General features: G+C 47.1%; 1 long non-coding RNA gene across 5 annotated transcripts in view; it reads right to left on the reverse strand.

Annotated features, from left to right (window-relative positions):
- Nucleotides 1–27,537, reverse strand: part of LOC102564456 (uncharacterized) — a 69,858-nt gene that overhangs the window by 36,113 nt on the left and 6,208 nt on the right. Inside the window, exons 1-2 of one of the 5 annotated variants that reach the window (XR_002087810.2) lie at nucleotides 25,767–25,909; nucleotides 724–869 (exon numbers count right to left, since the gene is read on the reverse strand). This is a non-coding gene — a long non-coding RNA (uncharacterized LOC102564456). Of the gene's footprint in view, nucleotides 1–723; nucleotides 873–6,507; nucleotides 6,764–25,766; nucleotides 25,910–27,537 lie in introns of those variants that run through there. The other 4 variants (XR_002087808.2, XR_002087811.2, XR_009455880.1 and 1 more) reach the window with 4 other exon arrangements.

Genomic DNA, 27,537 nt, shown 5'->3' on the forward strand with positions numbered 1-27,537 from the left:
AATCTGCCTCTCTCTGAACAAAGGCAGTGGTGCTCCATCTCCAGCCCGCGGGCCAGATCCAGCCCACAGAGCTGTGTCTTCCAGCCAGAGGGTTGAACACCACTCAGGCACTATGCTGCTTTTGAAAGGTGCCTGTGATAGGCACACAGGAATCCTGAATAGGAATCCCACTGGCCTGCCCTTAGATGAGAAATCTGCAAGGTAACACAGGGCTTATTCAAGTTAATTAAATGAATAAAATTCATTCATGCCCTCTGTTAAGAGGAGTGTACTGCTCGTGAGGGGGAGTAGAGCCTGGATTAATACTGCTACAACATAAAAACTTATTTAACCATGTTCATTAACATCAAGAAGAAGGTAGGGCATGGTGGCACCTTAGGGACTAATGGGGTCTCTTGAAGAACATAGTATCAATGGGGGCATGAAGAAAGCACCTCAAGTGATCCTCTCAAGTGAAAGAACTTCATCAAGAGGATCCTGGGAATTCCTTTCAGCATGCAACTGGACAAAATTTAGTTCAGTTTAATTCTCACACAAAGTGCACTCCAGCAGGAGCAGCAGGAATAGAAAACTCTAGAAGTAAGACTTGAGCCCATGTTTTACCCAAGCAATGACTGTGACATTAACTGGACTACACTGGTAAACAGTAGCATTTTTCTGGCATGGGAAGAGACATGAAAAAACTTTGTCATTTTTGCACATCACCTATAATAGTCTCCCCACCTTGCAGCAGATCCCAGGTGGAGGGTAAAGTATGCAGAATTCCAGCAGGTGCCATTCATTTCTGTTAGTTCAGTAAGTAGTTCTGTCTCCTGCTGCCTTGTCCACTTGCTGATTGCTTGAAGCGGCTTTCCTGCTATTCTCTCCATCTGCTGGGAGAGAGGGAGGGAGGGAGTCCTTCTGGTGCCTTGCCTTGTTCTTTAGGATTTTCCTTTGCCAGACACACTGTTTCCCCACTGAGAGACTTAAAACTGAATTGTTTACATCAAAGAGTTTTAAACTGATTGGAGGAGAGCAGACTAATGAATGAAAGGAGGATATAAGCTTCAAAAGGTTTTTAGCAACATTGTCAATAAAGAGGATTGCTTTCTTCTCCTCCCTCCAACCAGATACATGCACAGAGGAAAGAAATATAAGTCAATTTTTGACCCAAACCACCTATCTTACTGGGAGAAGCCAGGTATATTTACAGCCCTGTCATGTAAAAATGTGGCAAACTCACAAAGCAGATTGTACAGTTTGTCAGTATTTCAGGATCTGCCAATATTCATTGCAATCTTTAATTACAAGTTGTTCTTATCCAATGGTTCTTAACAACCTTTTTAGATTCAAGGCATCCCTCATTAGAATGAAAGCACCCCTCAGAAAATGCTAGCGCTTAGCTTTCACTCGTTTTTGGCTGTGGAAAGGTAATAGGATATTTTTTCCATTGCAAAGAACTCAGAAAGACCACAGGAGGTCAGCATGTTTTTAACACTGTGGATTCCTATTTGAAATGCCTGGGTTGATCTTGTGAATCATGTTTGTACACCTAACAGTGATAACATTGCATGGCATACCACAGCACCCTTAAAGGATTTCATAGCAGGCCCAGAGTGCCACAGCACCCTGTTTGCGAATCACTCATCTGGTCCTTTGATATGTTTTTCTTGAGGGGACCCCATGGTATGAAGGATCACTTTTAGCTCTCCTAGAAAGGCCCCCAAGGCTAGAGACAGACGTTCAAAAAGCCTGAGCCTGAATTGATTCAATCTTTGCAGGTTAGTCTAACTAGCTGCCGGGTGGGGAGGGGGGCTGTCTACAGTGTTGGAGGGGGAGGAGGAGGGGAAGAGTCCCCCTCTGGGGCTGCACTGCACAGAGACCCCCTCCCCACCCTACAGTGGTGGGAGGGGAGGAGGGGGGCTGCTTCACCCTGGCTGCAGTCCTCTGGTGGGAGCGGGGCAGGAATTAACCCCCTCTCTGCCCCCTGAGCCTTAACAGGGCCATGCTGGGATGGCTGTGATCCCTGCCAGTGGGGCAGGGAATAAACCCCCTTCATGATTGTGGTCCCTGGGGCACCGTGACAGAGGTTGCTGCCCCTCCCCTCACTGTTCCAGGGGTGCGGGCAGGGGTATGGCCAGACGCCATCCTGGCATGGCCCTGTTAAGGTGAAGGAGGCAGGTCCAGGGTTAATTCCTCCCTCTGTCCCTTCTGCCCCTGGGGACCACTGCTGGAGTCTGCCAGCCCCAGCCACTGCCTCCACCACTTGCTGGCAGATCCTGGCTGTGGTGGGGAGGGAGGGGGGAAGGAGGAAAGAATTAACCACCCTCCCTGCCCACTTTGCCTTAACGGGGCCATGCTGGGATGCCTCTGGCCATGACCCCACCCCTGCTCAAGCTAAAGGGCAGAGGGGCGAGGCCAGCCCTGCTCTCTGGAGCAGGGTGCACAGTCCAGCCCAGCACTGCAGAACATGCTGGAGGACTCTGGTTTAACTTAAACAAGGAAGGGGTCTAGGACAGAATTTGCATAAACTGGTTTGACCCAAATCAGTTAAGTCTGATACTACATTCAACCAGGTTTATCTTAAACCAGTTTCAGCCATTTTGAAACTTCTTTATATGCACTGAAATTATGTTCTGTTACAGGTTTAAATCAGTTTCTGATCACTTAAACTATGATGTGTAAACTTAAACTTCAGTTATGTATAATTTCTGCCCCTAGCCCAAATGACAGTGAAAGAAATTTGATTGTAAGGGTTATTTTTGAGAAATGTGTCCCCGTCCCAATTCCTTATCTTGTGATGTTAGGCAAATTTCCTGATTTGTTGAAATTAAACAGCTTATACTTGTGACCATTGCCAAATAGCATATTTTATCATTACAGCTGCAAAACAAAATGTCATCTATAGAAGCATTATTGACCAGAATAAAATAATTAAGAGAAATGAAGCAATTTATTGTCTCATTTCAAATAACAACAGAGTTATTTGAGGCAAGAAGAGCCAAATGGAGCGGACTGAGAAAACAACATTTATAATAATAACGATGCCTAGACACACTGTAACTCACCACCCTATGCTGTCTGATGGCTGCTGTGTTCTCTTATTTGTTGCCCTCTTCTTTGGTACTTATGTAGCTAAATGGCATGCATCACTAATTGATCTGTTTGCCTTTAATTACAATTAGAAATTAAATGTTGTTTGTGATGGAAATAGCATAGTAGAACATAGGCAACCTGGCAATAAGAAATGTGTGATATATTTTTTATTTTTTTTAGTTCTTGCTCAGGGTTAAGGGATTCAAATAGGTATGAGAGACTTGCTCCTTTGTGCAGAGTGAACCAAACATGGCTACTTGGATTCAGCTCAGGCACTGCAAAAGTTGTGCAAATTGCCCTGTGAGTCAGACACTCTTTTCATCTTACTCAGCTGTAGGTGTCATGCAGGACTTTTGAAAGCAGGCAATTTAGTGTGGTTGATTTCTCAGATCCCTTGATGCAAGCTCTCATAAGACCCCAGAGCCCACCACACTATTAAAGCAATGAAACTAGCATTATTGCATTGGCTGAAGAATATACCTTCCCTGGATTTTACAGTGCCTTTCATCCAGAAAGGCAGTCTCTCTCTTCCAGCTGCAGTGGAGTCAATTATTGCATGGGACATGGGAGCCATTACAGAACAGTTTTTAAAGGAGAAATGTATACATTCTTCTGCCAGGCAGTGGATGACTGTAACAAAGGCAAGATTCAAATTTAGGGGTTTTACTCTAACTTTTAAAATTCAGCTCAAGCCCCTACCCAGAAACCTGGGAAAACAAATTTTAACCAAAGGTTCTAAGGTGAACAACATTCCCCACTTGCAAGCAAACATTTAAACTAAACATGTTTTATTACAAGGGGAAAAAGGGAGCAAACATGCACTTTAAAGACATCATTAGCTATTAAGCAGTAAGTGAAACCTCAAACAGATTCAAGTCACCAGCAAACAAATGCAGGAGCTACTACCTAGCCCAACAGTTGGGAAGGGAAACTCCCATGAATGCAGACCCCTGCAGAATGCACAGTGAGTGTGGACTTATCAGTGACCTTGGTATGACTTTGCATTAAGAACATTTGTGTGCTACAAACTTCACAGATTTGGAAGGGAGGGACAGTGGACATAAGTCTTATCCACCTGCCCTCTACTATGGCACATTTTAACCCCAGACAATGAACCTATGCCTACAAACAATGAAGACAGGTGCAAGTAGCCCCCTCAAACATATATACTAATGAGGGTATGCAGATACAGAATGTGCAGTTACTATCTGAGAACAGTGTGCTTACTCTTCTGGCCCTACAGGCCATATGAGTGGCACAAGGCTTTCCCTTGGGAGCCCTGAGATGGCTGTGCAGCACTTGGAAGCCCTGCCTCCCTGCCCAGCAGCAGCAGAGAACACAAATCCATGGTGCTGCAACCCCCTCTGCCGCTGGGCAGGCAAGGGGCACCTTGCCATGGCACAGCTGGTGCAGGACCCCCAGGGGTAGGGTAGCAGATTGGAGAGCCCTAAGCCCACAGTGGGCAGCCTGCATCTGCCCCTGCCCTGCACACAAATTTGGGGGAGCACATGCTTCCTATGCCCCCTGGACAAGCTGCCCACACCTCTGTCCTGCTCCCTGCCCCAACCCCATGCACCACCCTGGCCAAGCAGTGCCTCCTACCCCTAGCCCATTCCCTCCCTCACCATTGGGGCCTCAATCTGAACACATCCCCCGCCCCCATACCCCTTCCCACCCAGAGACTTACATGCAGGGAGCTTCTCTCAATACTCCCTGGCTATATTTCCCAGCCACGTGCATGTGTGCGGGTGTGCACATGCACGTGGCAGCCCCTGTGTCCCACTCCGAGCCATGCCTTGCAGACTGGAACACTGCCAGCCTGCAACGGGAAACTCACCCTTTCCTGATCTCTGCAGGTACTGCAAATCCAGCACAAATGCTGTCCCAGAGTCATGCAGCCTGGAATCAGGACTTGAGGTTCCCATGTGGAATTGTCCCGCCCAATTAAGGACAGGTGGTAACCCTATATGCAGGTCATGGGACTCTCCTTGGATCTAGAAATTTGGCAGCAGGGGAGTGGGACCCATTATTACCCTGATGCCATATTTTTGGATCTGTGTGGAGCCCTTAAACTAAACAACTTGGCAGTGGGGGCTGGATCTGGCCTGTGGACCAGGGGTTGAAGACCCCGTTACAGGACATAACCATAGTCAAACATGCAGAATAGAAGCAGGGTTACATCCATAGGCAACATGTAGGGGGGACACATGCCCCCCCCTGAGATTGGCCCTTGCCAGGGACTGGGGCGCAATGGCCAGTGCCCCCCCCCCCCGAGATTGTGGGGGCACTGAGAGAAGTGCCAGTGGCACTTCTGTGTTTGCCACTGTTGGCAGAAGTGCTGGTGGCAATCTGCCAGTGAGGGACCCCTCCCCGGTCGACAATTGGCCGCTAGTGCCCCCCCCTCCCCACTATCAGGTGGCACCAGTCCCCCATGGTTACATCTAAATATATTTTCTAGGTGTAACAAAGCAAGGGTGGGAAATGAAACACCAAGAGTCAGCAGGTTATCCGTGCTCTCCTGGAATTTGCTTAGGAAAAACTAGGCAAAAGCTTACCTACAAATAACATTGTTGGCTCTCAAGAGCATATGCTCATTAAGTTCCTCTCCTTCACAGACTCTCTGAGGCACAGTCTCTGCGCTCTCAGTCTATATTGCCAATAATGGACATGCATTTCTCCCACTAGTTCCTATGAGAAAGACACCTAGGTATTATCATTTGGACAAGTCAGTCCAGATGATTTGCCTGTCTCTCAAAACTCCTTTCAGCTCCCATGAGTGAAATGGCTGCCTGCATTACACAATAGTCTCAACAACCCACACATCCTACATGCACAGGGCAATGGTATGTCCCCTTTGTGTAATGTGATAGGGTGGCATGTGATCCATCCTCCCTCATCAATTATGTATGCACTTTTCATGAGCTTTTCATTAAAGATTAGCATCACTCTATGGGACTCTTAGGAGGTACAAAGATTTTGCACAGGATTTGCTCTGACCTAACTCAATAGACTTTAGTGAAAGTCCTGATTAGGCCGGCAGCTAGGTGAACAAGAATGAGGAGTGAGGCATACGTGTGCGCGCTCATGCATGTGTGTATGTGTGTGAAGTAGGGAAAGGTTTCAGGGCTGCTGCCTGACAAATTTAAAAATGATAGGTACTGTATTCTGCAGTCTAGAAGATCTCGGACCTTAGCTTAACATTTGTAACAGGGCGCAAAATAAAGGGCCTAAATTTCTTTACCTCACAGCTTGAGCAGCCATTTCCACTTACTGCTAAACATGTCTAAAATGTCACTCGTCTACTTCAATAACATTTTGCACAGGCCATACCAAGGTGTAAGTGGTGCCTTATATTACAAGGTAGTGGAGACCAAGCCCAAAAAGCTTGCTTTCTTAACCAGTCAAAGCTTTCACAGTTAATTCCACACTTACGGAGTTGTTTAGGCAGAGCAGAGGTGTAAAAAAGTTCAGCTGAATTGTTTCCTTTATCTCCTGTTCATTTCCTGTGCATCTCCTCCATCTCTAGATTCAGAAAGATACCTTGATCCTTGATATACAGTAGAGCCCCAGTTTTTTACATCAAGATGGTTCATAACCTATAACTGCTTGCCAAATTAAGACTGAGACACTCAGCTGTTTGCTGTGGCTTCTACTTCAAAGGACACTGCTGCTTCACGCCACTGGAGCTCAAGAGCAGTTCTGTGTAGCTCATTGGAGAAGCGGTGCCCTTTAAAATAAAAGCTGAAGCAAGCAGCTGGAGCACCTTAGCAGTCCCACGCAGCTGTTTGCTGTGGCTCTGAATGCCCTTAGCTACTTCACAAACCTTCAGCTTCACACGTAGGGCAAGACACCAATCCTGCCAGGTATCTGAGTTCTCCTGTATTTTCAGGCCTAGTTATGAATGAGGCATGCATGCTGGATGGTGAAGAAACAGCACATTTCTCCAAAGCAGAAAACTATTCTGGTGCCATAAATCCAGCTTAGAGTGGAAATGAAGAGAAAAGCCATTCCCTGTATTTCAGCAGTTATCAGTACTATATCTCAGAGAAGACAGGCAGAGAGCTTCCAGGGCACACTGTGATAGATACTGAGAAACCTGAACGTGCAGATTTGTCTTACATGTACTTGCAAGCTGATGCTGACATACCTCATACAGAGATTAGGACGGGGTTATCGGGATGAAAACAGGACGATCAGAACTGGCTGGCAGACTTGGGAGTAGTGACCTTAAAGGGCTAGAGGTCTGAGAGTTATTCGCAGGCTCTTTTCCTGCTTTGCTTCCTGTCAGGGCTTTAGTATAATCCATTCCCCTCTGCACATACCAGACCCCACTTCCATTACTGCATTAGCTAATTAACCATTAATTAGTTGGTAAAAGTAAGCCTTCATTTAATTACTTAAAATGGAAAATCAGAGATCGCTGCTCTGAGGGACTTGGGAAGTGGGCAGAATCCAGCAGCTGATTCTGCAGTATGTTTATGAGGGCCGCATCTGGGATTTCATCTTGCAGTTGTAGTGCAGCCATGTGGTTCTGAATGATGGCTTAGCATCAAAGTGACTTGGTGCTTCATGTCTGTATAACAGAAAGAGTGGGTTGATAAGGAAGAGGGTGATGGAGACCTTGACAGAAGGAAGAAAAAGGTGGAAAGCAAGGGGCGGTGGTCCTTCAAAATCACTTTGCCAAAGTCACTCCTTCCAATGTCCTAGGGGCGTACAAGCTTCAAACAAAACAAACCAAAATAAAAAGTCTGCAGCCTCCTGCTGTTTCTTTATAGCATACAGTTTGAGGGATTTGTGTTCCTTGGAGAAAACCCCTACCATGTGTTTAAATAGCTCAGAAAATCATCAAAGACCTTCATCTACAAAAGCCATACAAGCATTCTTGCTGTTGATGCTGCTATGGAACAATTTATTAACAAAAGAAAAAAGATCCAGGTTATAGACGGGGACTCAGCACTATTCATGCTTCATGAGTGAGATTACACTCCTCACCATTCAATAGCTACCGAAGCAAGAACTTTTGACTTCTCTGGCTTGTCTCATTAGTTCTGACTAGCAGAGTTAATGACACAGGGCTGAACATATCCTTGAGTCACCAGAGTTCCTAATTTATGATGCAGACAGTTACAGGTCTAATGTGGTAGCAAATACTGAGAGTCAAACTATGTTATTTTTTAATCCCCAACCTCAAGAGGGAATGGGTCTTGATGTAAGCTAGCAGGCATGCTCTAAGACAGGTGTTATATACTTCTTAGAAGAACAGATATTAGGTCAGAGAAGACCAACCCAGCCAGAACTTTCTTGGCTCTGTATAAAGTTTAGCTAGGCATTGCAGGTGGAAAGACCAAAATTAACGTCTGGCAGTATGGTTTATGTGAGGCATGGACAAAGTGCCTCTACCTAGGAGAACAGTCCTTTAGTTGTCAGTAAAAGCCTGTGGAGGTGCATTTTTCAGAGACTTTGGTAGCAACAAATCTTACTTCTCCATTAAGAGAAGCATATGCTATTTGCTGAGTGACTTGGAAATTTCAAAGCTAAGCTTGCAAGTTCAAGCAACCTGAGACTTTTGTTTTCCAGTATCCAAATACTGAGTGCAGGTGAGTCATCACAGTAGCAGAAGTACAGCAGTTTAGAGATTAGTAGCTCTGACTAGCTGCACTGGTGCAAAGCAATTGGAGTAAGATTTCTCCACAGGTGGATGCCTGTGAATTATACATCTGGAAAACTGCTACTACCTTTTCTGGTAGGAAATAATGAGCACACTATTCAGAAACAGGACATTGGAGCTGCCACTGCCAGTGTTGTTTCCTGAGTTTGCAGGAAACATTTGCTGTCTCATTTGCTCTTCTGGCTTGTATGAAGAGCCTGAACAATCAACTATGATGGTTTGGATCATCCTGGTAAACTGACATCATACTGCATTCACTCTGCTTCTGTTTCATGTATGCTTGCCTGATTTAAATATTGTTTTGCAAGGGTTGCTTCAAGGAGACCTCTGACTCTGTCTTAACTGACTAGCTATATCATAGGTAGCAGGTCCAAGTGGCTCAGGATGATGAGGAACTGTTCTGTCAAATAGCACTAAACTGGGGAATGCATGAATGTCACTAAGAGTGCTTTCTAAGCACTATTCTGCATATCATGCTGAACCTTAGGTATTAGTTTATTCTGCAGATGATACTAAGATTTGAATATCAAGTACTCTGCATAAATGTAATATTTCCCTTCACCTCCTCCCCCCACCAATGACATCTTTCACTGTATTTTCAGGTTGTAGACTTATTACGATGTTTCTAGTCCCTCTGTTTTTTCTGTGGTTAGCAGCTGATAATACATGTCTTATAACACAGGTAGGTGTCTCTGTACTATAGTGTTCATCACAGCTAGCTGTAGTGTCACAGCTATGCATGGCTATATCAGTGAAATATCTTTAAAACCCAAGACAGTTGTTCTTATGCCATTCAGGCATAAATGGCTGTGAGAGCCACCCCACAAAGAAACACTGTGCCATAGCAACTTTTTGAAAAAAATCACCAACAAACTCCAGCAAAAAATCAGGGGATCAAATCTTGTCTTTGACTCTTTTGCAGTACAGTCAGCTGGAGGTGTATGATCTGTTAGGCTCTGTGGTAACAGAGTCCAGAGCATGGGAAAAAGCCTTTCCCCTCATAGCCACGAGCCACTTCATCTGGTGGATGATGGCATAACTCTACTGAAGTCGGTGGCTCTAGGCCAAGTGATAACACTTAACACTTTATCCCAGCCATGCACCAGGAGAAGAACGCCAAACATCCTTCTCAACCCTGTGGGAAATGTATTTCTCTGTCAGTCATATGGAGATTGAGTGGGCCATTTAACCCCAACACAAGGGACTGACTGACAGCAAAAGAATGGCGGTGCATGCTTGTGCCATGCCTACCCTGACTTTTTTCAGCAGTCTGGGAGTTTCCTCTGGGTACTTGGAGAGGAGTAAGGGGGTGAGTCTCAATAATGAAGGCCCATGCAGGAATGGCCACATCCAAGAACAATGAAGGCCCATCCAAAAAAACAAAAGGAAGAAAACCGACCTCAGGCAGCACAAGCAACTACTTGTTCATATCATGTGGGAGCTGGTATGCTTCCAAGAAGGAGGAACTTCCACAGGTCACAGGTCATGGCACTGGGTTGTAGCCCAAATGGGAACTTTTGTGATTATGTTACACCAGGAACCAGGATTGTGTCAGAGTTCGAATTTCTGGACCTGCTAAAGAAAGGGTTTTTATCTGAGACAGTCTTGATAACGCTCAAAATGGCCTGTGAAAGCACATCTGGAAACTCTTCCAATGACCAACTGCACTCCCCAACTATACACATGAGAATTAAACTACTTTCTTTTTAACAACCTGTACTCATATTAGAACTTGAGTATTAAGAACAAAATTTGCAGGTTATGTCTCCCCAGTATGGGCCAACTGTTTTGCCTATACTTAGGGGTTTGTTTTTTATTAAAAAAAGACATTACTGGTAGTTGTTAATAAACAGCTAATTGATATTCTAATACACTCCGCACACAGAGAAGGCAGAAATGTATTTGATATTTATGAGTACAAACATAACTAGAGTGGGGTGACTGGGTCAGCTTCCCCAGGTGTTGATTTTGGGGGAAAGGGGAAGATAAAAAGGATGCCATTGCAGCTATTCAATCACTCTGGCAGCAGCAGCAGCAGCAGCAGCAGCAGCAGCAGCAGCAGCAGCAACTGGAAGTCTCTGTTGCCCCTGTGTGCAGCAGCTGCCCTGGGTGCCCAGCACATTGTTCTATGATTTGGTACAATGCACTCTGACCCAAGATCTCACTTGACTTTGGCCTATCTGGCTTGACTTTAGTCTGTGCTCTAGCATATAGATCAGTGGTTCTCAATGTTTATGGACTCAAGGCACCCCTCCATTACCCTTGTGAACTGAGTGACACCCAATTAAAAAAAAAAAATCAATGTATCCTTTATATGCTTTCCTTGCAGGTAGGCAGTGGACATGAGCGATCAGTCAGGGAGGGACAAGTCTGATACTGTACTTACCTGTTTATCTCCTCATACCTGGTGGTGCCCTTAAAGGATCTGGTGGCTGTGGCACACTGGTTAAGAATCACTGAGTTAGATTCTCTTTTAAAAATTGGAAACAAATTCATGCAAAATCCATTTAAAAGAAGTACCAAAGTGAGAGTGAAGCAATGAGTTCTGTACTCTTGTTAGGTACAAAGGACTCCGTGTTATAGGGGACTGGGCACATGCTTTGTGTTGCTAAGTACCTACAATACCCACATATCATAGTGAGATTTAAGGATACTCAATGCTTTAAAGGATAAGGTCTGTTACTTTTGTTTTGGAGGACTTTTGCAATTTACCTTTCACTTAGCTTTAATGATGCACATGGTTTTCCAACTTAGCTACAACCTCCTTTGAATGCAGGTTGCAAGTGAATATTTGATCAATGGCATCCTCAGAGTGATCTCTCTAATGATCAAAGTCTCCTTGACAAGTGTGTGGAATCTTGATTCTTTTTGCTGTAACTCAGAAAAGAAGAAGCTACAATTGGATAAATATAAAAGGAGCAAAGTGAGGCCATTTTTGGCTCATGAAGTTTTGCTAAGCTGAACCTAAATCAAGACAGTTCAGTGAACACATTCCAGTGAGTCATACTTAAGTAGTGCCCTGAAGCACTGGAATCCAAAGGTTGCTTTATACTTGTACATGAGAACTAGAGAATGAACCTGATTAGAAACCTACCTAGAGTCAATGAGTTCATTTTAATAGGTTGATTTGAAAAAAGTAGTGTAACAGTAATTAGCCACAATGAAAATTTAAAAATATTCTTTCCATTTTAATAAGCAGAGAACATAAGTGAAAATTTCTGTTACTTTAAGAATGTATAATGTTAACATGTTCCCTTAAATGAATTTTTCATCTTGCCAGAAAACTTTTTTTAAAGAAAAATTAAATTACTATTTCAAAAACAAAAACAAACCAGATTTGTGTTGTAATCAAAGGAAAACAAATCAGTTTAAGGTTGCCAGCATTTTATCCTTGCATTCCTATTAGGCCTAAAATGAACACTTGTATCAATCAAGCATCCTCCAGCAGAGTATGCCAACAATGTATTTCCCCAGCCCTCCATGACCTACTCCCATGGGGTTACAAATTCATGGATTATACTAATCCATATAAATGTAATTATGAGTCTTTAGGGCTCTGAGGGATCTCTACATATTAGGCACATACAACGCTAGGAGTACTTCTCTAATACAATTTTTCTGATCTATTCATTGACTATTGCTGAGTCTCCTTAGCTGAGTGTGGAATTTGAAGCTTTGGATCTGATGGATAAAAAATTATTCTGCTTTCAGCTGTGTGCTTCTCCCACACCAGTTGCAGGTTGCTAGTCTTCACAGAGAAAGCAGAGCCTATGAATCTGACAAAGGAGGCTGTCACCTACAAAAGTTTATGCTTTTCTGAATGAGTTAGTATTTAAGATGCCACTTTGCCCTGCCTTTTCCCTGACTACAGACTAACATAGCTAACTACTTTTCATGTCATTATAGAGTGATAGATCTTCAGCCCAGGGACTGTGTGTGTGTGTATGTCTGTGTGCACGTGTGTGTACATTCATGTGAGTTTTTGTACACAGAGATTTTTAAACCACTAACTGTATACGTGTGTGTGCTCGCACATGCAAGGCACAGAAACCTTCAAAGGGAAAAGGGAAGACTCTCAGCCTGTCCCTGCTAACAGAACTGTATAACCACAGAGGAGAAGTAGCTGCACTTCATAGGATTCCTATGAGAAATTGCGCCTTACTCCTGGAGTGAGGGGCAGGTCTGCCTTTTCTCTCCCTATGCCTGGGCTGTGTCATAATGGCCAGGTTTGGCTCTCAATCAGTGGTTCTTCTGAGACACTGATTGGATTTTGATATGTGGATCTGTAGTGTATTGGCTAATTCCTATAGCTGTGTACAGGCAAAGTCACCCTGAAGTTATTCTGAATGAGCATGGCTGAACACTGGGAATTATGTTCTGCAGAAAAAAATTGACGAAAAGGTTTTAAAATGTCATGGTATTTCTCTCAATTTTTCAAGGAATTGATGTAAAGTAAACTGTTTATGCTTCCAAGAAAATTCCTGCTTTGTTCAAAAAAGCCTCTGTTACAACAACTCTACTAAGCATGTTAGATGCTAAGCTACTGTATTTCATGGTGTATAAGTCGAGGTTTGAAGTCCAATTCTTAACTCTTAAAAGTCAACCTCAACTTATAAAGCATACCACGGTCCCTTGTGAGTGACACCGGGCTCAGTGCTTGGCTGGCACAGTCCAGGTAGCACCACTTGCAGGGAATGGGTCTGCACCAGCTGAGCGTTGAGCCTGGGATTTCCCAAGGCATGGGAATTAGACTGACCTCAGTGGTCAGTTGGTGTGGCTCCATCCCCTGCGAGCAGTGCTGACTGGGCTGCACCAGCACTGCTCACAGGGGATGGGGCCATACCAGCCAAGTGCAAAGCCTGGCACCACTCACAGGGGATGAGGCCACACCAGCCAAGTGCTGATCCTGGCCCTGACCCCTGCAAGTGGCACCGGGCTTGGTGCTCAGCAGTGCCACTCGGAGCAGAAAGGGCCATGCTTGGCACTTCGCTGGCCTGGCCTCATTCCCTGCAAGCCCAGCATTGCTTGCAAAGGATGGGGCCACACCAGCCAAGTGCCAAGCCTGGCCCTGGCCCCGGCTCCAGCCTCAGCCCCGGCCCCATCTTTTGTGAGTGGTGTATCCCCAGGCAAGTGCCAGGCCTAGCGCTACTTGCAGGGGCTGGAGCTGGGGCGTGCTCAGCTGAGGACACACTGCTGGCAGGGGATGGGGATGGGGCCAGGCTCAGCGCTCAGCTGGCATGACCCCATCCCCTGTGAGTGGCACCAGGCTTGCAGGGGATGGGGCTGCACCAGCCTAGCATTGAGTCTGGCCCTGTCTGCTGCAAGCAGTGCTGCCAAGTGCCAAGCCCAGCCTCACTCACAGGGGATGGGGCAGAGCTCGCTGCTCAGTAGCGCTGCTCACAGCAGGTGAGGCCAGGCTTGGTGCTTGGCTGGCACAGTTCAGGCAGCGCTGCTCACGGAGGATGGGGCTGTGCCAGCTGAACACTGAGCCTAGCCCCAACTTATACACCATGCCTATGAAAATCCTAACTTTTTGCATCAGAAAACCGGGGGTCAACCTATACACTGTTTCAATCTATACACCATAAAAATATGGTATTTGGAAAATCTTGCCATGTCCTAAGGCACCTAAATGGTTGGTCTCTTTGGAACTTATGGTCCAATTATGGTATGTTGGGTCCTTGAAAACTTGAGCTCTGTCAAATTAAGTCCATGCAGGGATTAGCCCCTGAATGAATACAACTACATTCCCAGTAGTGTGCTCATGTACAGGGATGCAGCAGAGGGGTTAAAGTTAGGATGTGCTCTATTTCTGCAAGGTACCAAGAACCGTGACTAAGAAGGTGAGAACAAAGGACCCAGTTTCTCATTAGTGTTTTACTCTACATATGTAGAGGCAAATCTGCACCTGATCTTCCAAGGAATACACAGGTGGTTCTGCAAAATGATCCCTTTACCAGGCAATGCTCATGAAGGACTGGAATTCAGTTTCTAGGCTGTCACAGAATCAAAGCAGGACTATAGAAGCTTCTTCCTTTAAAGAGACAGTTTACCCCAACCAGGCTCTGGAGGGACCACTACGTGGAGCAGAAGGGTAACTCACTTTCTCTGACCCATTATGTTAATAGCTTCTCTGCTTGAGACTGCCAGGAACAAGGGCCATTAATAGCAGTTATAACAAGAAAGGGAAATAATACTGCTGCAGTTGAGGCTGATAGCAAGACTCCCAGGAGCAGCCATGGAAACAGGACTAGGGCCATTATTGCAAACGAAGACATACAACAAAATGCTAAAGAACTCATGGAGGGAAAAAAACACTCTAAATCTCTGTCATCTGGTAAATACATCTCATTTTGCCTTGCCCTAGGTGGATTTTAGGGGAGCTGAACAATGGTCATACAGACAGAGGTCTCTTTATGGCAAAAGGCACCTGAGGATCTCTCACACACTCATTTTATTTACGCTCTTGTTAGTAATTTAGATAAGACAGAAAAACCACAAAGATAATTGTTCTGCTCTAAAAGCCCTTTGCATAGCTGAGTCAATATAATTACTGACTAGATCTGGTTGGAAAATTGCCAGAAACATCTCAGCTTCGGTGAACTTTCATAAAAACACAGGTGGGACTCCCAGGGGAATGTACTTGGTTTCCTGTCAGATCGTTTCATGTGCTGCTCAGGACTTGAGGCTTTCAGGGCTGTGGCTCTGGGGTAGCTCCTTCTGACTGCCTAGTAGTCATCCACCCAAAGGCTTTCATAGTCTATTGCTGTAATCCAGAGCCCTTGGGGATTCCTGGCTTTTTAGGCTCCCAGCTTTTGGGCATGCCAGCTCCTGTCTCTGAGGTCTATAACCTGGACCCTTGTTGTCCTAGGAACTGGTAGTATCAGAGCTTTCAGACTCCTTAGGCACATCTCCACATGGCCCTGACTACGCAGATGTTACTGTGCAGTCCCAATGGCACACGGCTTGTTTCCGACTCTAATGCGCAGTAGCATCATTGTTCAAGCCCGCCAACGCTGCATCGTTGTAGCGATCAGCGACGTCACTATAGTCTCCCTTCCACAGACCTAGGAACTTCAGCAGCTCCAGATCACAATAAAGCCTTACTGAAATCACCAAATTTTCTCACAGAATAAGAGTTTCTACCAGTTTCATTACTTATATTTCAGCACGAGTGTGGTTTTCCCACCATGTAGAAAAGTGATTCTCAACTTCTTGCTGCCTGCCACTGTTGGGTATACAAACAGGCTTCACAAGTTAAACCCAGAGATTTCAAATAGCCATTCAATGTTAAAAATATTCTGACCCATTATGGTCTTTCTGAGATCCTTTCAACAGAAGAATTGCTTGATTATTTTTCTGTTGACAAAAATATGAGTCAAAACTAAAAGTTGACATTTTCTGAGGGCGGGAGGGAGGGGGTCTTGAATCTAGGAAGGTTGAAAACCACTGATTTAGAAACTTTCCTGTTTTCATTCTACATTCATCATTTCTTTCATGCACCAAAATTTCACTGCTCGTTTGATGGACTATGTCTTCAATGAGCCTGATTTTTGTTAAAGTGAACCTAGTGATGGACTGACAGCCCTGGAGTCTAGATATGTACAATATGGTCAGCCGCAAGCATCAGCTTCTTCACAATGCATTCCTAAGATATATCAATTCTGACTGTGAAGGATCACATCTGAAGGTCAGAATCACTTTGGCCTATTTTCTTGTGGACCATTCAGCCTTGGTCCCATTTAGACAGACTTCCAGCAACAGTGCCAATAGGTATAAGGTTTGATTTTGTTGTGATGCAGACACAGTTACGAGGGACAGGAAAGGAATATCTAACTTGCTTCGCTGAACTGCTGACAGGGACTTAATACATTTCTGAGGCCATACTGCCTATGTGGGCCAGGTCCAAATGATTAACTACCAATTCCTGGACTTTTCAATCCAACCCCCAGAAGAACATTCTATTCTGTGACAAGGTAGTCCTGCCTTGACTCAAAAACTCAGCTCCACTAACCTTCCCATATTTGAAGTATGTTTGCTTTGTCAGAGGCAAGGACTCTATTCTTTTTAAATCCTTTGCTATTCTATACCAGACTTGGAAGTAGTAAGGAACAGTCAAGCAAATTGTTCAGCCTAATCAGAATAGCAAACATTTTCTTTAGGCTAAATGTAAGACTTTTACTTTTGAATGCACTCCTCTGTACCAAATGAATAATACAGACATCCAATGTCAGGAATGGAATAAGGTTGCTTATGCTCTTACAACTGTGGTGCAATTTTGTTTGGACAAAATATATGGTACAACCCAAGCCTCATTGAAACAACAGCATTCCTAATGACCTGAGCAAGTAACCCTATTTGTTTGCCATAGATGGTGATTTCCACCACCCCCCGCTCCAAAGTTGCCAAAAGGTATAGCATAACTAAAAGGCTGAAAACTAAGAGAAAGCTCACCACATCTTTTATTTATGTATCCCAGTGTCACAATCAAGAAAGAACTTACTTTCCTCTCAGTGGGCACATCTACACATGCATTTACACAAGCCTAGATTTACTGTGCAGTAAGTTAGTTTTGCTAGGTGCTTACATGTGCAGGGACCTGGAAGAAAATTTTCTGCCAAGTTCCCTCCAGCCCTGCTAGGTGCCCCTGTGGTCACCGGGGGGCAAGTACCTGGCAGCCATCTTTTAAACCTAGCCCCACCCTGTGCTCTTTGGGCATCCAGTTTCTGTTCTCAGCAAAGCAGCATGGCACATGCAGAGGCAGCACGTGGCAGCTGTGTTAGTGCCTACTGGCTTCCCTGTGATATGGCTGCCCCAGTCGTTGGCCCTGGCAATAAGGAACAGGGTTCCAGGATCCTGCTGGCTGCCTTGGTTGGCCTGCTGGCCCGCTGCCCCAACCATCACTTGGCCCATGTCTGGCTTGCCCCACCTGGCTCCCCCACATGCAGTGACCACCTGCCCTCCCATAATGCACCCCCCCACGGCCTCTACCACTATTGTGCAGCTGCCATCACCAGGGACACTGATGACGGGTTCCCTGAGGCCACTGCTAGGGTTGCTGTCACCCTTCTGGGCCTCCAACCACACCACCTCTGGGCCCACCACGCTGGCCAGCACTGGTGGCAACACCTTGTCCAGCAGAACTGGGATGATGATCAGTGGATGGATGCCTTTTGGCTGACCCAGGTCACCTTCGAGGACCTGTTCCACCAGCTCTGGCCCCACCTGGAGCACCCAGACACCAACATGTGGCCATCCCTCTCCACTGACACCTGCCCAGCCCTGGTGCTGCTCAAACTGGCCACTCCTGCCAGCATCTAGTATGTGGGCCACCTGTTTGGCATGGGCAAGGCCACCACCAGGGAGGCTGTCATGGAGGTTTGTGGCGCCCTCCAGGATGTGTTGGAGAATGCCATTCTCCATGTTCACAGCCCCCAGGCAGTGGTGGCAAGGATCTGTGCACTGGGGCTCCCGCAGTGTATTGGGGCCCTGGACAGGACCTCCATACCAGTCATTTGCCTGCCCCACAGACACCATCCCTATTATAGCCACAGGAGGTTTCACTCTGTGGTCCTATGGTCCCTTGTAGGCTACCAGGGCACATTCACACATGTGAGTACTGGCTGAGCGGGCAGTGTGCATCTTCAGGAACTCTGACCTGACTGCACTGGTGGAGAGCAGGCACTTCACGCTGGGGGTGGTGGACCTGCAGCTGGGTACTGTCATCATCCTACCCCTGCTCATCAGGGACCCTGCCTACCCCCTCTGGCTGATGAAGCCCTACAATGGCCACCTGGACCCCCACCAAGCCCATTTTAATTGTTGCCTGAGTCAGACCTGCTCCCTGGTCAAATGCGCCTTCAGCCACCTCAAGGGCCACTGGTGCTTCCTCACTGCTGGCCTCAAAGTCACTAAGGAGAACCTCCCCTGGGTCACTGTCACAGCTTATGTGCTGCACAATATCTGCGAGGCCCAGGGAAGTTGTTCCACGAGGCCTGAGCAAAGGAGGTATGATGCATGGAGGTGGCTTGGCAGCTGGAGCACTACCTGTGGTGGCAGTTGCAGCAGCAGGCCCTCCCTGGCGAGGCCCCAGGAGAGCCATGCACCTGCCAGCAGGGGCCAGGGCACCAGGTGTGGGAGGCTCTGGTGGACCATCTTCTGCAGCACTCCCCACTCTGGCCCACCTACCCACTGCCCACAGACCGCCCCCACTCCCTGCCCACCCCCAGCACCACGCTCATGCCAGGAATGGATCCAAAGAACACATCTTTATTCCCCTCAAAGTTCATACCCCCCATCCCTCCCCAACATACAAAGCCCCTCCACCACCCTTCCCATCCACTAACAGTAAAAAAAAACAACCTCTTCCCAGTTTGAAAACTATATGCTGTACAAAATGTGGGGTTTTTGGTATCCTGGAGTGGACAAGTTGCTGTGGGGTGGGGGCATCTAGGGGAAAGATGCCAGGGTGACCAGCACCCAAGCCTCTGGCCATTCCCCCATGGGCCCAGGGGCCACGGTGATTGCAGCAGGCAAGGGGCTTGTCCAGGGGCAACAGCTTACAGCTGATGGTATAATGGCCAGCCATTCCTCATGGTGGAGTTTGGGGCTGTGCATCTGCCAAGGCAGCTGCTGGCCAGGGCTCCCCGAGCTGCTAGCAGATTGAGCAGCTGGGGACCTGGGTGGGGCAGAATGCTGAACGCCCGAGGGTCCCTCCTCTGGGGATGTCACTGGAGGGGTCAGGGTGGGACAGCAGCTCAGGCCAGGTGCCCATGCTGGGTAAACTACACGGCTGCGACCTGGATCCTGGGGCACCAAAATGCGGATCAGCTGTCACATAAAGGGCATGGTCTCGTGGGCATGACTGGACTAACGATTGTGGTCAGTCATGGCCACCCACTGTGCCCACAAAGCCTTGGCCTTGATATAGTGCTGCTGCACTGACTGGGAGTCCCTGTGCTCCTGCATCCCACCCAACAAGGCCTTATAAATGAGGGCATTTGAGCACCCATCCTTGAACTGCCTCTGCACCTCTGCGTTGCCCCAAAGTTTCACAAGGTCATCAACCTCCTCAGGCTCCAGTTGGGGTCCTGGGTGGAGGGCACAGGTGCGTGCACATGGGCATTGCCAGGCATGGTCAGGGAAGATAAAGCCATGCTGCTGGGTCCTGCACTGGCTCTCTGGGCCCCCGTGTGGTTGTCCCTCTGTTGCTGGCCCTGGGCAGCTGCCAGTAGTGCTCAGCGCAGGTGCACAGCAAGGGACTGGCTTCTGCGCAGCAAAGGCTATGATCTGCAGCAGCTGCAGTGGAGGGCAGGTTTTTGGGGTCTGCAGCAGGCAGGTGCTGCTGGCCCTGCTGCCAGATGTGGGCTTCAGGCAGCCCTGGGGTGCTGACAGGGCTGGCAGGGGCTACAGCACTGGTAAAAATCTAACAGGAAGTTTCTCAGCTGTGCACTGTTACATATTATTCTGAGATCCAGGCCTGCCACTGGTGAAATTGTAAAACCTAGTGGTCTAATGTTAATTTCCTTAATCCATATTTAGGCTCCTAACTAAAATTGTTCTGATTTTCCAAAAAGGCGAGGACTTTGAATTCTTACGAGTTGCAGTGGGAGCTATGAATGTTCAGCACCTCTGAAAATCAAGACACAATTTAGGCCGGCAGTGTGGTCTTTATGTATAGACTATGTTTACTTTAGTTTCCTATGATCCGAGATCCAATGAAGAATGTCTTGCATTCAAAAGCTTATCTAACGTTTTCCTAACTATATAGTTGATCCAACTATGTGATCCACAAGATAAAAGATATCACCCTAAGACATCCTTGCCTCTTACATGATCACTTTAGTAACAATCCAGACTAGGACAGGGACAGCTAAACAAAGAAGTGGAAGGTCATTAACGTAGTGAAGAAAAAGGCTCATCAGTTCTTTAAAGTGTAGAACACAAAGGCCCATAAATAAGAATGGAGGCAATAGACCCAAAGTTTTCCTTTTTGATTGTCCAATGTCATGTTCCAAATATGAAACTTCTTCATTTAAAAAAAACAGCTCATAGAGAATATTTGATAAATTAGTGATTGCAAACTCCTGCAAGTTGCTGCTCTTTTAATCTGCTTTGAAACTCTTCAGAATGTAGTTCGTTTCTGGCGCACTATGTAAGTGCAAGAATACCTAGAAATTCAATTACAGGTTTTTGTTCCCTCTCCAAATGTCATCTCTGATATTGTCCTTTTGTGGCAGCTACAATGAAAGGTTTGGTTTTTTGGGGGTTTTTTGCAGCTTTTTGAAATGTAGACATCAAAGTCCATCCAAGATTAGTGAAGAGCAGTTTTGACACATGGTTTCAAGGACTACGGTGAGCTTCTCTCTTAGAACTTTGCTTTACTGGGTTACCAACTTTTGTAGTCTCTCCCACTATTATGTCTACTACTTGCCTTGGGTTGCTGAAATTCATGTGGGGTTGGGGGGGGAGATGATGCAGCGAGTGTCTTATCCACTACCTATAAAGGCAGTGGATGCATCAGATCCCACTTTGGCCCATTACATCTTAACACTCTGCATATCTACATGTGCGCCCGACTGCGCAGTTGTACTGTGCATAAGCAAGTACTAAATGACTGCGCAGTAACTGCCATACTGTGCAGTCTCAGCACTGCACGAGTCCTTTCTGACCCTATTGTGCAGCAGAAATGAACTACTGTGCAGTCGCTTGTTGCTACTGTGCAGTAGTGGTGGCATCACAGTTCATGCCTGCTGACACTGTGTCACCATAGTGACAAGCTATGTCACTGTAACTCATTGCTTAAGGTGACGTAACATCTCATGTAGATGCACCCTCTCTGTAGTAAATGTGGCCACACTGCTAGACCTTAGTACACCAGGGGCAGGTTGCATCTCTTTTTTGTCACTTTTCCCCATCAGTTCAATTTCAGACAGAAAGTCTGCACTTAAGAAATGTAAGAAATTATTTTACCTAAGTCAGTTTTGGTCCCCTTTGCTGCCTTCAGATGGTGTGACTAGAACTTGCCCTGAGCATGCCTTAATCTCCAATGGCTTTCTTCAAAGCTTTCACTCTTCTTATATTATATGAGACTTGAATGAACAATCACTTTGGACCCTCAGATGCTTTCAATAACTACACTTGATGTGGATGGATATCAATGAGGAGTCAGAATGAGACCAGCACGTTCATTTTGTAGGTGTGTGACCCAGATCTTGTGAGAAGACGGGCTAAGGGTAGCATTATCAAAGTGTATGTCTTAGGAGCACAGTTCCACTGCGACTCCTAAATAACTTAGGTACTTTCAGAATTCAAGCCTGCAGCAGTACATCACTGGATGAGAGTGATGTAGCTTTTGAAACAATAAACAATTCCAGCATATACTGTAATGCATTTTGCTTGTTTTTAAGAAGATAACCATTAGAACCTGGGAACAACAGTTTCATAATTCTGTGCCACTCCACTCCCCCCATTAAAAAGAAAAAAGACACCAAGAGGTTGATAAATAAAGCCAGTCCCCTCTTACCCATAAACCTTTAAACCTTACATGACTGCTAGAAACGTTACAGTTGGAAAGTAGATAATCCATCTAAACATGCCATGGTGCTAAGCTACTATAAAGAAATAGCTCTAAGCACAAACTTCAGAGAAGGTGTCAACCTTTGAAGATCCTTTCAAGTAGAAAGTGCATGGCTCAAATGAATCTGACATAAACAAGAGAAAACCGACAGATACAATTCAGCCAAAGATTGACATGGGCTAGGAAGAATTGAGAAGAGCTGCCTTTTCATCCCTTAAATTCCCACTTTTCAAAGCATCCTACCACAAATGAGACATTCCTCCTTTGTTAACACTTGCCATTTGGTTTTCTTTTGTCACTAGCTCAGCAGAGGAACACCCAAGGACAGAACAACAAATATAGTATAACTAATGACTAACTCATCAAAAGGGGTCTGCTTTGGGGGGTGCAATTTCCTTCTGTAGGACAGGAGAAAGGGAAATCAAATGCTTTGAATCATATTCTACTAAAGAGCAATCCTTGAGCCATTCCAAAGGGCCCTATGTCACCTTTGCTAAAACCTCCAAGGGCTAAGGAGATTTGGAGATAGGAAAATATTGTGAGGGGAGAAGAGAGAATATGAAAGAATACCACTTTTTCTTTTGACAAAGAAAGAGCCAGCTCACCTAGCCAGTTTCTGAAAAGAAACTCCCTCATTCCTGACTCTATTAATATTTAAAGTATTTTTGTTGAGCCAGTGGGTTTTGTTAATATGCCACAAAGGAACAATGTAACCTGCTGACCTTTTCTAGCTGGGGGCCTTGGAGTTTACAGCCCACCTGCCATCCTGTAATGGCCTGGTTACACATTAACTTTGGCCAACTCTTGGAGCTCTTAATCCCTGGACTCTCCACACGTTGATACCTGAAACTAATTTTAAGCACTCTTTAGGTAACTTACAGTTATGGCACTGCAGGGCAGGTTTATTTCTGACCTGTGTTACCCAGCGTGTGTTGCGCCACTGTGTAGTCACTCTAGGCTACACATTAGTGTGAACACCCCACCTGCCCCCATCCCCCACTGGCCCAAATTAGGCTTACTGCCCCCTCCCCCCAGCCTCTTCAACACCCCAGATACCCCTTTTGCCCCTGGCTTGTTGCTGCCCGCACTGTCTGTCCTGGAGGAGCAGTCAGGGAAGAGTTAACCTGCCTGCCTGGCAGCAGCTTCTCTCTGGGCTGGGCTCACCCCAGAGAAGAGCAGCAGTCCAGTAGTGGTGGTGGCTGGGCAGGTAAGTTAACCCTTCCCTGCCTCCTCCCCTGGGGCAGACAGCATGGGTAGGCACAAGTGGGCAGAGGGGAGTCCTGGGGGGTGTGGGAACTGGGGGAACCCCCAGGAGCCAGGGAATAGAGGGAAGCCTGCAATGGGAGGGAAGCTGGATTCATACCATTGACTTCTCCAGCCCCTGCTGGCCTGAAGCTGTGACTGCTCTAAACTTGAGCTAGAACTAACACCGATCAACATTTGAGCAGCTTACAGGCTAGGGACAGACATTCCAAAAGGCAGAGCCTGAACTGATTCAACCTTTGCAGGTTAGTCTAACCTGCCTAGGCTGAACCGGTTTGTAACCGCACAGACATGCAGGCACATGTCTACAGTTGCTCAGGCCAGAAGCCAGGGGCACCAGAGCACTCCCTTGGCTGCAGGAAGCTGTGCTGGAGAGTCACGGCCAGTCCGGGCTGAACTGGCCAGAGGGTTTTAATTCCCCCCTCCCTGTCCCACTGGCAGGGACCCAAGCCATATCTGCTGGACGCTCCCCCCTTCACTGCTGCAATGGCAGGCCAGTGTGGCCCCTGAGGCAGAGGAGGCAAGGAGGGAGGTTATTCTCCCCTCTACGCCCACTGACCCTGGGGGACTGCAGCCAGGTCTACCCACCTCAACTGCCGAGTGATGGAATAAGCCCCCTCCTGTCCCCTCTGTCAGAAGCTGGAGGGAGGGGGAATAACCCCATTCATGCCCTCCCCCAAGGGGTCCTGCAGGCTGGTGTCTGCTGAGGGCTGGCTGGGACTGGGCTTCCCTGGCCAGCTCAGAGGTGCTGGTGGGCCCTGAGCCTGGCAGCCACCCCTGCCGCACCCCTGCCCTGTGTAGCACCCAGGATTGCAGCTGCACGAGCAGCTGTGGGCTGGCTGGGGCAGGGGGCTGTTTTGTTCTCAGCTGCTGCTGCCATGGCTGTACTGCTCTGGGTTGGGGGGTGGGAAGCTTCTGTCCCATTCATGGAGCTCTGGCTCCAGCTCTTGGCTGCCTTGGAAGGCGGAAGGTGCCCGGGTAGAAGGCTTCAGTCCAGGGGCTGCAGCCGGAGCTCCATGCGCAGGGCAGAATCTGCTGGGTTGAAGCTCCCCAGCCAGCCCCCACCTGGTGCGGCCAGATGCTGGGTGGCAGGGTTCCTTGGGAGGAGGGTAGGGACAGGGGTTATTCCCCCTCTCTTAGGCATCTGCCAGAGGGGACAGGAGGGGGCTTATTCTACCACTCGGTGGTGGTGGTGGCAGTTGGGGTGGGCAGACCCAGCTGCAGTCTTCCAGGGGCAGTGGGGGTAGAGGAGAGGATAACCCCCTCCCTGCCCCCTCTACTTCAAGGGCCATGTCTCCCCCCTGCTGCAGCAGTGATGGGGGAGCACCCAGCATACCAGACTTGGGTCCCTGCTGATGGGACAGGGAGGAGGCGATTAAACCCCTCTCTGGCCAGACCCCTGCCCCTGCCTGTCCCTGCCTGACCCTGCTCCAGCTGGGGAGTAGAGGGGCAGGTCCAGCCTAGAGAGCACACTGGGATGCTGGGGGATGCTGGTTTAAGTTAAACCAGGAAAGGGTCTAGGACAGACTTTGCATAAACCAGTTTGAGCTGAATCAATTAAGTCTGATAATACATTCAAGCAGGTTTATCTCAAACCAGTTTCAGACATTTTGAAACTGGTTTATGCGCACTGAATGTCTGTTCTGTTACAGGTTTAAACCAGTTTTTGATCACTTACATCAGTTTATGTGTAATGTCTGTCCCTAGCCACAACATGTAACAAGACCCAAATGGGGATAATAGCTGAGGGAGCTAGAAGGGGAGATCTCCTGTGCAGTAAAGCAACCCCATGTAACTGTAATCCTGTGACCTGAGGTAGAGGGACCAAGAGGGGGGCTGCTATTTTTGTTTATTTTATTCTGACACCAGCTTGAAATAAATACAGCACCCCAGGAATCAGGGAAGCAATGGCGATGTGTAGGGGGTGCATGCAGGTGCATGTGCACCCCCTGAACGTGGCGGTGCACCCCTTACAAAAAGGGTGTGTCAACTACTTGCCACCCCCACCCCGCTGCTGCCGACACTGCTGGTGGTGTCTGCAGGCTGTCAGAGATTGCTGCTGGCCACCGCCACTGCTGCTGGCAGTGTCTGCAGGTGGTCGCTGACCCCTGTTCGGCGCTCACCACTCCCCCGCCCCCTTGCCAACAGCACCAGTAGCATTTGCAGGAGCTCCCCGCTTACCACTGCCATGCTCCTGTCACCGCTCTTTTCTGCAGAGCTGCTGCTTAGCCAGTCAGTCCCCAGCCTGTACTGGTGCATGGGATCGTTCTGTCTTAAGTGCCAGGGTTTACAGTGGACAGTAAGCTGAATATGAGCCAGCAGTGTGCCCTTGTTGTGAAAAAGGCTAACTGGATACTAGGACTTTGCACTTGTCTTTATTGAATCTCATGAGTTTTCTTTTGGTCCAATCCTCCAATTTGTTAAGGTTTCTCTGAATCCCAGCCCTACCCTCCAGCCTATCTACTACTCCCCACAGCTTGGTGTCATCTGTGAACTTGCTGAGGGTGCACTCCATCCCATCTTCCAGATTGCTGATGAAAATATTGAATAAAATTGGCCCCATGACCTACCCCTGGGGCAGTCCACTTGAGACCAGCTGCCAACTAGACAGAGAGCCATTGATTGCTACCCTCTGACCCTGACAATCCAGCCAACTTTCTATCCACATTACAGTTCATTCATCCAACCAACCCATACTTCCTTAGCTCGCTTGAAAGAATGTTGTGGGAGACCATATCAAAAGCCTTGCTAAAGTCAAGTATCCAGGTTGTAGCCATATTGGTCTAGAGGAAAAAGCCATCAGGATTCATAGATTCATAGATGTTAGGGTTGGAAGGGACCTCAATAGATCATCGAGTCCGACCCCCTGCATAAGCAGGAAAGAGTGCTGGGTCTAGATGACCCCAGCTAGATACTCATCTAACCTCCTCTTGAAAACCCCCAGGGTAGGGGAGAGCACCACCTCCCTTGGGAGCCCGTTCCAGACCTTGGCCACTCTAACTGTGAAGAAGTTCTTCCTAATGTCCAATCTAAATCTGCTCTCTGCTAGCTTGTGGCCATTGTTTCTTGTAACCCCTGGGGGGCGCCTTGGTGAATAAATACTCACCAATTCCCTTCTGTGCCCCCTTGATGAACTTATAGGCAGCCACAAGGTTGCCTCTCAACCTTCTCTTGCGGAGGCTGAAAAGGTCCAGTTTCTCTAGTCTCTCCTCGTAGGGCTTGGTCTGCAGGCCCTTAACCATACGAGTGGCCCTTCTCTGGACCCTCTCCAGGTTATCCGCATCCTTCTTGAAGTGTGGCACCCAGAATTGCACGCAGTACTCCAACTGCGGTCTCAAAGAAGAGATGATATCTTTTATTAGATCAACAAGATTTTTGAAAAAAAATCTTTAATTGTAAGCTTTTGGGCACAAACACCCTTCATCAAGCATTGGAGAAAAGATTGTAAAAGTTCTCCTGGGTAAAAATGAAAGTTCATATTTCATAGGATTTCACAGAGGAGTCCATAGATGGAAAACTCCTCTGGGCAGTCAGTTCGCAGCTGGTATGAGTTTTTACAATCTTTTCTCCAAAGCCTGATGAAGGGTGTTTGTGCCTGAAAGCTTGCAATTTAAGAATATTTTTTCTTTTTTTGTAAAAATCTTGTTGGTCTAATAAAAGATATCATCTCTACTACAAGTTCTGATTGCTAATGTCAAGGTATATCATGTACACTGCTCTTCCCCCATCCACAGAGCCAGTCATCTTATCATAAAAGGCAATCAGGTGGGTCAGGCATGACTTGACATGACTTGCCTTTGGTGAATCCATGCTGCCTGTTCCTAATCACCTTCTTCTCCTTCAAGTGTTTAGAAATTGATTCTTTGAGGACTTGCTCCATAATTTTTCCAGGGACTGAGGTCAGGCTGACTGGTCTGTAGTCCCCTGGATCCTCCTTCTTCCTTTCCTTAAA

The sequence above is a fragment of the Alligator mississippiensis genome, chromosome 1, assembly GCF_030867095.1.
Source record: "Alligator mississippiensis isolate rAllMis1 chromosome 1, rAllMis1, whole genome shotgun sequence".
In the NCBI taxonomy this organism is placed as follows: Eukaryota; Metazoa; Chordata; order Crocodylia; family Alligatoridae; genus Alligator; species Alligator mississippiensis.